This window comes from Apis cerana, linkage group LG8, assembly GCF_029169275.1.
Source record: "Apis cerana isolate GH-2021 linkage group LG8, AcerK_1.0, whole genome shotgun sequence".
NCBI lineage: Eukaryota > Metazoa > Arthropoda > Insecta > Hymenoptera > Apidae > Apis > Apis cerana.
Genome location: NC_083859.1, coordinates 6,643,800 through 6,657,922, shown reverse-complemented (window position 1 = coordinate 6,657,922; position 14,123 = coordinate 6,643,800). Strand labels below are relative to the sequence as shown.

The window sequence follows — 14,123 nt, the reverse complement described above, 5'->3', positions numbered from 1 at the left end:
AAAAAAATGTTAAAAATAATTTTTTGAAAAATTAAATATTGTTAAACGAAGAATGATTTTTTAAAACTTTTGATAATTTTGCTCAATGAGTAGAAAAATAATACATCGTTGTTTATCAAGTGAATGTACAATCTGGCTAGGAAATGATGTTGGTGAATTATTAATATTAACTAATATTGGACATTGCTTATTGCTAAGTTGGACAACTAAAACTAATTTAAGAAAAATTTTGTGAAATATATTTGAACACTATTATTAAACTTCACATGATTAAAAAACGAAATTCTATTTTTAAAATTCCATAAACAAATAAATCTCAAATCAAAAAAAAATCCAAATTTAAAATGATTAATACATAAAAAAACTGTAACAATATATAAAAAGATTGTATATAATTCTAACAATATTAAGATTTAAAATTTTTTTTTTCAAAAACAAAATTTCATTTTCAAAATCTCATGAATAAACAATTTTCAAAAATCAAAATTCCAAAAAAAAACAAAACTTTATAAAGCAACTTCACAGACTTGTGACAAATACATGAAAAATATCTAAAAAGCTTTCTTGCATGATTTAATAGCATTATGGGACTGGAAACGTTCAAGATTACCAGAACCAGTTAATCTGAAAACCTGTACAAATATATATCCGACTAACAAGGGATGGGATTCTACCAATGAATATTACTTCTCCGATTATTAATTCCATTAATATATCTCAACCGTTTCGACCGTTATAATACCGTTAAAATTATACTAATAAATCGTCCTGATAATCCCGCCATTAACGTGTACCTCGCCTCGTTTTATCGACAGCGTTTGTCGTTTCGCGAGTCATTGTCGCGGAAAATATCCGCTCCGCCAGTCTGGTTGGATTGTTCACCCATTTACAGGATAGAAATCTCGTATGATAGGAACTACTGTATTGTACTAAGTGCCATGAAGATAAATTCGTTCATTCGTCTTGTAAAAACATGTCCAATCATTGAAAAAAGCTTTTCAAAAGTGTGATGCATTTGATACCTAATGTTTTACTTAATGGAAATAATTATTATATTTAAGTATTTCAAAAAACTTTTATTGTATTCTATGTTTGATATTTAATATAACTTAAATTATTTGAAATTTCTTTTTTAGAACTTATTCTTGTTTTTTATAAGTGTTTTGAAAAAAATTATAAGAAATATTAGAATGTATTGATGAAAATATAATTATATTTAAATTATATAAGAATGAATTAAAAAGAATTAATTTTAGATGAAATATGAACACAGAAATAAAATGAAAAGATACTAAAAAATTCTGTCTGTACCTATATGAGCAGTTATATTCGAATCCTTGTTAAATTTTCACTTTACAAAGGAAAATATAGAATTTTTTTTCACTTTTATATTATTTCATTCACTATAATGAAACATTTTTTAAAATAGAAGATCAGAGAAATAATAGAGATAAGAGAAAAGTAATTTTTTCACTTTTCAACATTTTATATATTATTACAAATTATATTCTAAATCAGTCAATATTATGTTGGATTGATCGTTGATATACTTATTTTATTTAAAATTTTCTTGTAGAAAAGTTGATAAGATAAAATAAGTACATGCATGTATATGCATAATTTTATTCTCCAACTACTCTATAAATTCTTTCAAGTTTTTACATTAATCACTTATAAAATTAATACAAACCTTTTTTAAAGCTCAACAAACTATAAGAAGAGTAATTTAGTTTGCTTTATTACTAGCTTCTATACTGATGAAGTACAACTTTCTTTATTAATTAGTTATTATATTATAGTTATTATATTAATTTTTTCTTCTAATTATGCATATACTGATCAAGATAGAAAATAAAAAAAATAAAAAAAGCAATATTTTTCATCTTCCAATTGTGTACAAATATAATATTTATATTTTTGAAATTTATTTGATATAAACAAAATAATATATTTAAAGTCATATATAACCTCAATTCAAGTTTTTTATTAAATAGAATATTTAATATTATTTTTTTTCAATTTAGGTATTTTTGCATTTAATTGATCTAGATATTTTTGAATATTAGAGTTTTATTACAAATTATTAATCATTAATAAAAGATTTTTTTTTTACTTTTTTATTTCTACACAATTTCTTATTTAATTATATTTGCCAAATTTACTGAAATAATAAAAAAGTTACCAGGAGGCTGTTAATTGATCCAGTGGGAACAGGCAACCAATCAGAAAACGAAAGTTAAGTCGATCCCACCACTAGCGATTCAAGGTATGTTATCAGTTTTCCGTTAAAGGAAGAAGAGAAAAACGTGATGGCAAGTTAATTAGAAAATACAAGTTCCAAGATTCAAAGAAAAATTCAAGCTCTTTATGATATACAGTGAAGACATTAGAAATATTATACGAAGTGAAACGATAATTTTCTTTTTTTGCGTGAGTTTATTGGTTATTTTAAGACCGAATTATATTCCTTTCGATCCTTAACCTTACTAAATAGGAGAGAAAGGGATTAGGAAATTGTGTGTATGCGTCTTTTCATCGATGGATTCATCAGTTTTAATTAATCACGTTCACAGTTATTGCAGCTTCTACGGATTGGACAAGTTGGAACTATTGTTTAGTCTTTTGTTCTGTTCATTCAACGAACAATCGATAGAGAAAGTAAATGAGGTCGATTTCATGAATAATATTTTTTCTGGATTCCCTTTCTTATTAACGGCAAATTTGATTCGAATATATAAACCATCATTAAATAGAATTTTTCATAAATATATGTGAAATTTGAAGAAAATTTGTTTAACAGAGCAATTAAATTGATTTTATCGATGACTTCAAGAGGTTATGTATCGTGTTGTGTGTGCAATTTTTTTTTCTTTTTTTAAATGATATTTTTAATAAATTGGATTAAATTTTTCACTTATATGTATATATAATGTATATGTATATGTAATATATATGACAGAAATGTTTTAAAAATTTTTTAAACTTTTTAAATAAATTTTTTTATTTCATTATAATAACAAATAATAATTTTAAGTTTTGCACATGATAAATTTACTTTTATTATTATCCATAAGTGGTATTTTTCTATTTGTGATAATATTCTTTAGGTATTTCATTCGAAATAGTAACTTTCTTATTGTTTTTTATGAATTGTTTTTGTTAATGTAGAAAAATTTTCTTAGATGGAATTTTTTTGACTTATTTTAATTTTATATATAATATCAATACTTAATACATTTAATGATTAATGATTTAAATATATGATATATAATGACAATTAGTGATTAAAATGAGTATTCAATGATCTATTTATTTAATGATTGACTATTAAAATTTCTGTCATATAATTATATTATATACTATTTGAATCTGTTTTCAGATTTAATATAAATTAGTTTTAGTCATCAGTATTCACTTAATATAACATATATTCGTATACAATAAATAGAATTTTAATTTCTAGTTACAAACTAACAATTAACAATTGATGATTAACAATTAATATTTTTAATTATCCATTGATGACTGATAAATAATTTCATTAATTGATTAAATCAGTTGCAACTTTCTATATTTTTAAATTTTCATTTACTTTTTTTAATTATTTTTAATAAATTCTAATTATATTAATAAATATTAATAATATTATAATATTAATAAAAAAAAATAAATATTAATTAAATATTATAATATTAATAAAAAAAATTATAAAATTTTGAAAAAAAACACTTAACTTAAAAAATTTTTCAATTATTCATTTATGAATAATAAAAACAAGATTTAATTGACAATACCACCATATTAACTAGTAATATATTTTCAGTTACATTTTCAGCTAGATACCATACTAGATAAAATCATTTCGTGATAACAAATGACAGCAAATTTGTTGGCAAGCTCCTCCGAAATCCCTAGCTTGTCCACAGACTTAATTGCAGAATATTACCTCTACTAAACTACTTCATCTCAACACACACATACCACAACTTAACACACACTTAATACATTAAGAGCTTCGTATTTATGGAGAATTGATAAAACAAGATAGAAATAAATAAATATCCTAGGTATGTTTCAAATAACTATTTAATTCATAGAAATTCTAAGAATATTAAATTTTTTCAAAGAAATATAATATAATAAAATATAAATTTTTTTCAGGATTCGAAAACATTATTTTATATATATATTGAAATGTTTATAAGAAATTAATTTTAATGTTCGAAATTAGTTTGTCTAATCTGAACTATATAGATGCAGAAACATAACCTCTCGTAAATAATAACTAAATTTTCATAAAATAATTTATAAACTTGAAACTTCACACAAAAATTTCATTCATTCATATGAAAATTATTGATATGAAAATTATTCCATTGATATTCCATATCTAAATATTATCTATATTTTAATAATCAAAATAATGTCCTAACACTAAGTAGCAGCACGTTTACCAACGTTCGCGTCTAAAAGCCAGCTCATCCGAAATCTCTGCGAAATTACATCACAAAATATTAGTAATTTTAAATCACTACGAAACTTATACGGATATCTAGACGAACTTATGTTCGTGGAAACTTGATTTCTCAGAGAATTTCATTTTCTTCAATCAATCCCTTTTCTAATCAAAACAAGCTATCGATTAATTTTTCTCTCTTTTTTTTTTTTACAGAAGAATATAAATGTGATCTTTTAACTATAATCCCTTTTTTGTCTCTTTCTTCCCATCATTTTTATCATTTTATTTCATTTTGTTATTTTCTCGAAAAAAAAGTGGTATAAGTGGGTCGAGGCTCTTTTTAATAGGACGCTCGTGCACGTGTTTATACACGCACGTATGTATGCATACGTTTCATTGGGAAAAGGTTAGTCTTCATATTAAACTGATCGTCCCAGGAATACCAACCCTTCAATAGAATTGCTTCCGTGTTTAGAAAATAAACGGGTGGGAAGAGAGGGTCGCGGTTCTCCTCGAGACGGAAAACATACGCGCGTGCACGTTCCATCTTCGTATCTAAATATTTTCCTCCGAGTTGCAAACAAGTTCCCTTCATGGTTCCCTTTGGTTTTAAAATCGTTTGGTTTGTTGATTACATCATGGTCTGAAGTTGAGGTTAGGTTTTCGATTCTTGAACGATTAATTGATACTACAGTGTCGTGATATATTTAAAATTAGATGTATGATTAATAAGAAATCTGATAAATCAAGTGTAATTAGAAAATCTAGTGAACAATTGTAATTGCGTGAAGTGTTACATACATGTTCATTTAGAAAACAATCACTTTGGAAAGAATGAATTTGAATGTTTACAATCCTTATAAAGATGCATAGATATTCAATATGTAAAAGCTTACATATAGTACAGTAATAATAGTAATATAGTAAGTATAGTAATAAGTGTAAATAAATATGCTTCTTTCTATATCGATTTTTATGTGATCTCTGTTAACAGCAAGTGAACAATGTTAAATATGAAATTAGATTTATCTACTTTTTAAATAGATTTTTAAAGATATGATTATGTATCAGAATATAGCAAACTCGAAATACAATTTCCTTATTGTTATTGGTTTTTCGAAATCTAAAAATACGATTGGGTTAATATATCCGAACTTATTGTTTTCAGATATGAAATCTAATGATAATGTGATATTGATTAAGATTTCGATAAAATTATATATAGGGAAAAAATTTTGACAAGCGAAGAATATTCGAATATTTCCAATTTGTAACTCTTGACGGACATTCGAACGGGAAGAAAAAAGATTTCTGAAGCGCATTCCATTTTGTTACCTATTCACGACACAGGGTGGTATTAAAAGGCAGACGCGGACCGATCTCTCTTCCAAGAGGAGGATATTAAAACCGTGGCTGTACAGCTCGTATTAAAGCGAACATTCAAATAATCCTGGACGGTGTACCGTATATATTAATCATAAAAGTAGGTTATTGATCCGCGGAAACCGGCGGACAAATAACTAGTGCGCCCGTTACTAGACGCGTATGAATTTTCATAGAAAAAAGAAAAAAGAGAAGGGAAAAAAGAAAAAGAGAGGAGAAGAGGAAAAGAAGAAGAAAAAGAAACGAAAAGAAAAGAATGCGTTATAGTAGGTCCATTAGTTGACGTGCAATAACAAAACTGGGCCGTTTATTCGATTCGCTTATTTTATTCTGTCAATCACATCCCTCTGTTTGAAACTTGGCGAATGGTGTTCTAGAGCTCCTCTCCGAAAACTTCGATCTTGACGCATTTGTGATTAATGACCGTCGAATTTTCAATTTTCTTTTCTCTTGGATTTTAATCTTTTTACTTTTTTCGAGGTGGAATTTTTTTTCAACTTTCGAACGATAAAATATATTCACGTGGACACAACGATAATTGTAATCCGGATCAATATTAATATTGCATTTATTTAAAAAATATACATCTTAAATTGAATCTTCCGTTAATAACATGATAAGTGATCATATTTTTTTTTTTAGTATTATTTTTTTAGTATTTTTATAGGATAATTAATATTAAAATGATTTTCGAAAATTAATTTCTTTTATAATGAAATTATTTCGCTTATAAAATGGTTAATTTACACTTAATTAATCGATTATTGCTCGGGAAATCCATAAATATTTGTCTTAAATAAATTAATTTTACGTAAATGAAACATGATATGGTTTTGTTTTAAATAATAATTAATTATGTTTTATATATATATTAGGAACGTGTTTTGACGTTTCAGGAAGAATCAATTTACAATTTTCATGATTTATCCCCAAAATGAGTCGAATTTTGATGTCAACAGTTGGTAGAAGTGTCTCCGGTCTGAGAGAGTTTCGATGGCACTACTACGAAATTTCACTGGATGGCTAACGCTAGCTAGTCACTTTGCCAACTTGCTTTGAGCGGTTGTTCGTTGGAATATTATTCGGTGTAGTGGCCACTTCCTATTTCGAAGTCCGAATTTATGTGAAATTAACCGAAATTGGAAAATTTCATTAATGGAAAATGGTAATTTTATTAGGGGTTAATAATATAATATATGTAATAATTAAAACCATTTGCCGTTCGAGGTCGTTTGATTAAAATTTAATAGACACAAAAAAATGGCTGACTATTATCTAGTCCACTAAGATATCTAAGAGAAATCTTCTATTAAAAAAAAAGCTTATTTTCGTTATAATGTTTTTAAATTTTAAATGCCAATATATTGAACAAATGAACTTTAATGTTAAAGATAAAAAACAGGAAGAAATTAATACAAAGAACAAGTTTCAATGAAGATAAAATCGCTAATTTTTAATAACTAGAATTATAATAATAACGAATATTCATTATCGATATTTTATAAGTGTTCGATATATTGATAACATCGTTAAAATATCGTTAAGGGATAAAAATAAAATAACTAAAAAAAAAAATAACTAAAATTTTTATTTTTATTTTTATTTTTTTGAAAATCATTAAAACACATAATAAATATCATTTATAAAAAAATAATAAAAAATAAAAAAATTGCAATATAAATAATTAAAAGCAACATTATCTGTACCTAGAATTTTTGCTCAATTCTTTCTGAATCATATCCTTCTATTATAAAGCGTGAAATAAAAGAATTGTAGATGGTCCGTGAAAAAAATTGTGTTCCACTGGAAGCACATTCATGGTAGACATCATCCGACCGGATATTAGGCTTTTTTTGTCCTAAGGACGACGCGTTTCAATGTCGTGACCAACCGACAGCGACAACGTCCATAGCTTGAGTAAATTTACGCGTAAATTGACTCATTTTCAATTAACGACGATTTTAAGCGATTAAAGCGAGCCGCATGAGCCATGGCACGCCCATGTATGACGAGTACCATCTGCCAGTGCATTTTCAGGCCGCACGCGGTGTACCGTGACGATGGAAAAATTTCACGTGTGTCTCTGCCCCCAGTGGCTCCCAAATAACTATCCTACCGTGCGACTGACGGGACTTCCATCGATACCAAATGATTCTCCGTGAAAAAACACGTCGAGAATAAAGAGTGACATTTTCCCGTAGGAAACTTCGTTTCGAAGGGAATCAATATTGAAAATTTTCGTGGATATAGCTGCACCTGGCATCATGCCACCCACGAATCTTTGGACTGGATTATCATCGAAAATAAAAGGGCGCGAGAGGAAATGTCACTTTGAATATTTCATCTGTTTTTTAACGAAGAATCGACTGCACTGTTTTATAATGCATATTCCTTATATAGGGTGTAGAATCTCAAAATAAGTGATATAATTAGACAAAGAGTAATGTAATTACTTTTCCAGGTAGAAAAATATAACGACGAGAGAGGAAATTGAAAATTCGTCGAATAATGTTAATAAAACAAGTATAAAAGGATATTCACTTCGGATTCACTTGCGTTCGAAAAGAAGGGAATCAAACGAATGGATTTTCAAAACGAATTTTCAAGAATGACTTTCTAAAAAAAAGAAAAAAATGTATTTTTCGCGTATAACATCTTGTATGTATGACATCCTCTGTTCGTCCAAAAACGAAGAGGAAATGTGACACGTTTCCCGACTGCGTTTCGTGCGAGTTTGTATGTAAAAATTTCAGTATCGTATCCCCCTATCCGGAGCTAATATCGATCAGAAATTTGGGAGCCACTGACCTATACACACTCGCCATCCATTCACAAGCACATGCTCCCCTATATACGTGGGTGTATCAGCAGAACGTCATCGGACGTGTTTAGGACAGAATTGGCTGATGGGCCAGGTGAGGTGTCGCCATATGAGAAAAATCCTGATGGTTTACTAATAACGAACACGTTTCAACGCCAGACGCCATCGATCTACGTTCATTTATCCACGCTTGCTAGGATTGGAAACCAATTTCCAGAGAAGTCGAATTCTTGACGATACCTCTATATATATATATATATATAAATATATATATATATTGATTCGAATTTCAAACTGACCTGAAAAAAAAAAAATTGAAAAAATAAAAAAATAAAAGGGAAGGAGGGAGATCGAAAAAAAAATAGAATAATCAAACTCGCAATCCCATAGATGATATTGTTACAATTCAACGACTGTTTTCGAGCGATTTGAAGCGCTCTATATCTATATCCGCAACAGTGTTCCTGAAAATCTTCCAACTGGGAAGGATTAAGTGGGCGCGTCAGCGTCGATTTTCAACGTCAACCGGCGTTCACGATGGGGCGAGTCTGCGTGCAAGGGTGAAACAGGGACGCGTGGCCTAGACGCGTGTACCGTCGGCCGTCAACAAGCGTGCACAACTTTCACGAGGACTTTGCCAACCCGTGGCCGACGATACACGCCGACCCGATTTCCGCGGGAGGATCTATGCATATACATACGCGCACACATACACGCGCGCACACCCTCTTGCACGCTTAAGCTTCGTAAGATAATTGTTCATCGGGAGGAGGGCGAGAGGGGGATGAGTGTCAGGCTGCGGTCGCGTAAATGCCGCGTGCATGCGAAACTCCACACTGTTTCCGTTTATCGTGGCGAGATCAATCCGCAATACGAGTCGCGCCCCAATTCTCGACCGCGATCATCCCTTCCCTTTGTCCCTCCCTTGTGGAGTATTCGTCAACCCTAAACTGTTGTTTTCCCCCATTTTTTAGGTCATTTTTTTTCTTTTTTTTTTTTTTTTGGTCACTGAGATTATCTACTACTACTATTCGCGTGATTATTCTTTGAATTGGATGATGGAGTTGGATTTGAGGTTATTGTATGTATATAGAGAAATATTGAGATGATTATGATAGTTAAAATATTATTAATTTTAAAAATTAGATAATATTTTTTCTTTAATATATTCTTAAGATTTTAAAAATCTATTTGATTTGAAAAAAAATTGGCATAATTCTTTTTTTAATGATAGTTTATTTTGAAGTAATTGCTGTTGAGAAATATTGAGACGATTGTAATTGAGTCTCAAGGAATTTAAAATATACGAGTCAATAAATGTTATTATTTTGACAGATGGAAATTTGTCAATTGACAATATACTCGATAATTTGTGTCAAGTATTATTCTTTGCACTATTCTTTTAGTGCTATTTTTCTTAGCGTTATTTTTTAGTTATCAACATTCTTCCATTCATCCGAGTAGATCCAGATGGTCTTCGAGTTGTTTATCTTTCATATTATCTTCTAAATTATTCCGTATCGCATTTGACGCAACACAGTTTGCAATTCTGGATCAATGCTAATGCAACGATGCTATACATTCTTATGTAAAGTATCCAAGTTGCGGAAGCTGCAACCATAAGTCTGTTGACAATCTATGTCCATTCTTCCTTTGTATTCCAATCTGAATATACAATTCTAATTAACTAAAACTTCTCTAACTAAAATCAAATTTGTAATCGTTTCAAATTGTGTCATTGATTAGATATTAAAATAGCAGTCATTTAATTAAATTATCTTCGATTATTCGATTATTTATCATAAAACAAGCAAAGAATTATTGTCTGAAGATCGTATTTTTCAAGATTTAAACAAAAATCTTTGATTTATTGTCCACCTGACAATATCACTGAAACATTTTAGTGTAACAGCATTTTCGAATGTAATGTCGAGAGATATTTGGATTTTAGGAGGAAAAATAGGGAATAAAACAAAAAATAGTTTATCTGACGGTCCATTTATTCGCTTACGTCGATATTTTATACTTTGTTGTTATGGACGTATATATTCGAAAACACTGCATGAAGTAAATATTAGGTATCCGGTGCATTAAACAATACAGTCACGTTGTTAAATGAATATGCATTTTAACTACCATTGATGGTGACGAGTCGTTAATTTGATACATTTTGAAATGGAAGCCTGTTTGATTCGTATAATTGTCATCAATATTATTATTTTTCTACTTCCTATCTTCTCGTTTTATTAAACCAAATTAAAAAAAAAAATCAGTAGCCAAAAATTCAATCAAAATTAAAAGTATTCACAATCAGTTTCGTCATCTCAAAATCATTGCTAATAAAATTAAACGTCGATGGTCAATCGAGAAATTTCTAAATTTTTCGTCTAACTCAACGATCAACCAACTGTGTTTATCCATTTGTATCTCATTTGATGATTAAAAGGATTTCTATATCTAGAAGTCCTCTCCTTCCTCAAAAAAAAAAAAACAAAAAAGCAGAGATCAATTGGCAAAATGCAACCGACAGGAACGGCAGTTCGATTTTCATGCAATGAAAAACAGTACCGTTGATCGGCTCGTTCGTTCCGTTGAAAAATTACTATTCCCCACCACTGTCCACCTATTTCTATTACCAGAACACCGAACTTTCGAAACGGACAAATGAATTTCTGTTTTCATCGGTACGAAACGATTACGAGCAATTCATCGACGCGAGGCCGTAAATTTTTCACGAAATCGATAACTCCACTCGTTTTTCGCCATTATCGTACCGTTAATGCGACAGCGTCGCAAGAGAATCTACTATCTCCGATGATTGTACCGACGGTTAATAACCGGACGGTTTCATGGGCTTTAATGGAATTGCCGCGAGAATAGGACGTATGTATCGGCTAACCGAATCTTCTCTCTCTCTTTCTCCCTTCCCCCTCTTTCTCTCTTTCTCCCGCTTTACCGCGCTCGATTACGGGAGAAGGACGATGCGGATTATTGAAAAGAGGACATGCACGTTGGTCGTGGACAATCAGCCGCGTCATTAACTCGTAAGAGCGAAGTGGTTCACTTTTTCCTTTTTTTTTTTTGATCGTGATGTGCGTGTTATCTCTTGGTTTTTTCATCGGGAAAAGTAGTGAATCGGAATGTTTGAACTTGTTTCTTTGAGACTGTTTCTCGTTTATATACGAGTATATACGTAACAGAGATACGAAAATACGTGAAATGAAAATGAAATTTAGGTTAGGTATGGGTATGGTACACTCTCAGTTGGATTCGTGATTAAAGGTTATTTATTGACGTAAATCTTTTGATATCTTGTTCTCTTTTTGAAAAGTACTAACCGGGTCATTTGAATTTGTTTCTCTATACGTATGTATATGTTCTTCACAAGATAAATTAGATCAAGATTAAAGGTTATAATCGTAAAATTGGTATCAATGGTGAATGAATTGAATAATTGAATAAGTGTTAAAAAGATAATTGTAATAATTCGTTATATTAAATAAATTTTTATCCTGATTTTATCCTGAATCTTTGAACAAATATAATAAATCAAAACAATAGCATCAAATTATTGAATCCAATAAAATGTAATATTTTTAAATCCATTGAATAATAGATCTAATAATAGTTGAGAAAAAAAAATATTTATAATAAGCTAACTAAATACTTAAAAATAATAAGCCAACTATTCTATAAATGGCAGAACATTACGAGAAGAAATGGTACGTATAATAGATAAATTTTGATATATTTTAACACGAAACATTATATTTTAATTTTAATTTTATTACATTTGTATTTTTGTTTTCAATTTAGTTTCATTCAAACAAAATTCTCGATCAACGAACAGTTAAACAGTCTGTAGAACAAAAATATCATTAGAAGATCGACTACAGTTAACATGAAAATAACTCGATTGTTATTAATTTAACGTTGGAGATGTACAACTTCAACAGTACTTGTTATATACGAAGGAAATGTAATTTTGCATGTGAAAACAGTTTTTGTTGAGATTAGAAATTACAACTTAAGTAATTGTTTTGTTTAAAGTTTCACAGACACGTTGAAATATATTCTATTCTTTTTTCTTTTTCTTTTTTTTTAAGAAAGATCAAAGAACCGATAAATAATAAGAAGACTCGAAATTAAAGAAAACGTCAGAATAATCGAGACCTTTCATGGTTCATGGCTCGATAAATTAGACGACGCTGTTTTAAAAACACTTGGTAAATTACGAATAGACAGTCTTCAGGATGGGGAAAGAAATGATCGAGGAAGAACAATTCGTTTTAACTACAGCCCTTCGCAAGAAGTCCCTTCATCACCAAGTAGATTAACTCGACTCGGTTTCACCGGAATTTTTCCACGTCACTATACCGTCGTCTCTTTAGTCAATTAAAGTATCCTTTATCTTAACATCCTTAATTATATCACCATTATCATTTAACGTGTTAAAAATACGTTAGATCAAAAATGAAATGTAGATGATTAAAGTTTAAGTTAAATCCTAGTTGAATTCAAGATTAGAAGTTGTTGTATAATTAACCTTATGGTATAATATTTTTAATATATCATAACGATCGATCTCGAAGATCAGATTTTATTAAAACTACTTTGCAAAACAAGATGAAATATAGGTTAGGTCTAGATTAAATCATACTTAAGTTCAAGATTATAGATTATAACGTTAACATTTCTTGATTCAATTATTTTTCTATCAGAATTATAGTATTGCATTATAATAAATCTAACGTATTTTTAATCAAACTAATTATAGCTTGACAAAGCTTTACGACTCGTACTGTAGATTTTTATCTACCTCTTAGAATTAAATTTAAGTAGAAGAGTCTTAAATTTGACTTGGATCTGATCCGACAGCCCTCATGCGTCGGTCCAACCGTCGAAAAAAATTCTAAAACCCCCTCCCCCCATCAGATAATACCTCTAGATCCCTGAAACCACTTAAAAACTCTGCCTATATTCAAGCAGTAATCTTGGAAGCGCCGAGTACAGCATCTTTAACCTTCCTAACAAGCGTTAATCCCGAACCCTCCCCTAGAACCCTCGCCGAGTCTCCAGTCCCTTAGACGTCGAGACAGAAGCGGTAATTGAACGTTATTATATCCCTCGTGCGGCGGCCGTGGTCCAGGCTTCTTCTTGGGTTCCGTAAAACGACTGGAAAAACGCGGGGTCGGGAGAAAATGAACGCGGTTTGAGGACATTCCCTCTTGCTTTTGCATCCCTGGTAAACGGTCTTGGCCTTGTTTCTCTCTCTCTCTCTCTTTCCCCCTCTCTCTCGTTCCCTCCCTCGTGTCTGCTGCGCGAAGGCGGCGCTGCGGACAAAGATGGAAAATACGGAGAAGAAACAAAAGCGTAGGAAAAAAAAGGAAAGGGAGGAGGGGAAGGAGAAGCGTGGGAAGGGTGGTGAAAAATGGTGGCGAAGAGTGTGTGTTTCGGGGA

The 14,123-nt window shown here is 30.1% G+C and overlaps 1 protein-coding gene and 1 long non-coding RNA gene across 7 annotated transcripts in view; one reads left to right on the top strand and one right to left on the bottom strand.

Moving 5' to 3' along the window:
• The window catches only part of LOC108001707 (uncharacterized), a 54,827-nt gene that overhangs the window by 37,007 nt on the left and 3,697 nt on the right, over nt 1–14,123 (bottom strand). The gene's annotated exons all lie outside the window — the stretch shown is intronic.
• Nucleotides 11,675–13,087, top strand: LOC133666574 (uncharacterized). Its single transcript, XR_009830894.1, has 3 exons — nt 11,675–12,385; nt 12,480–12,694; nt 12,770–13,087. It is a non-coding gene; the product is annotated as an uncharacterized LOC133666574 (long non-coding RNA).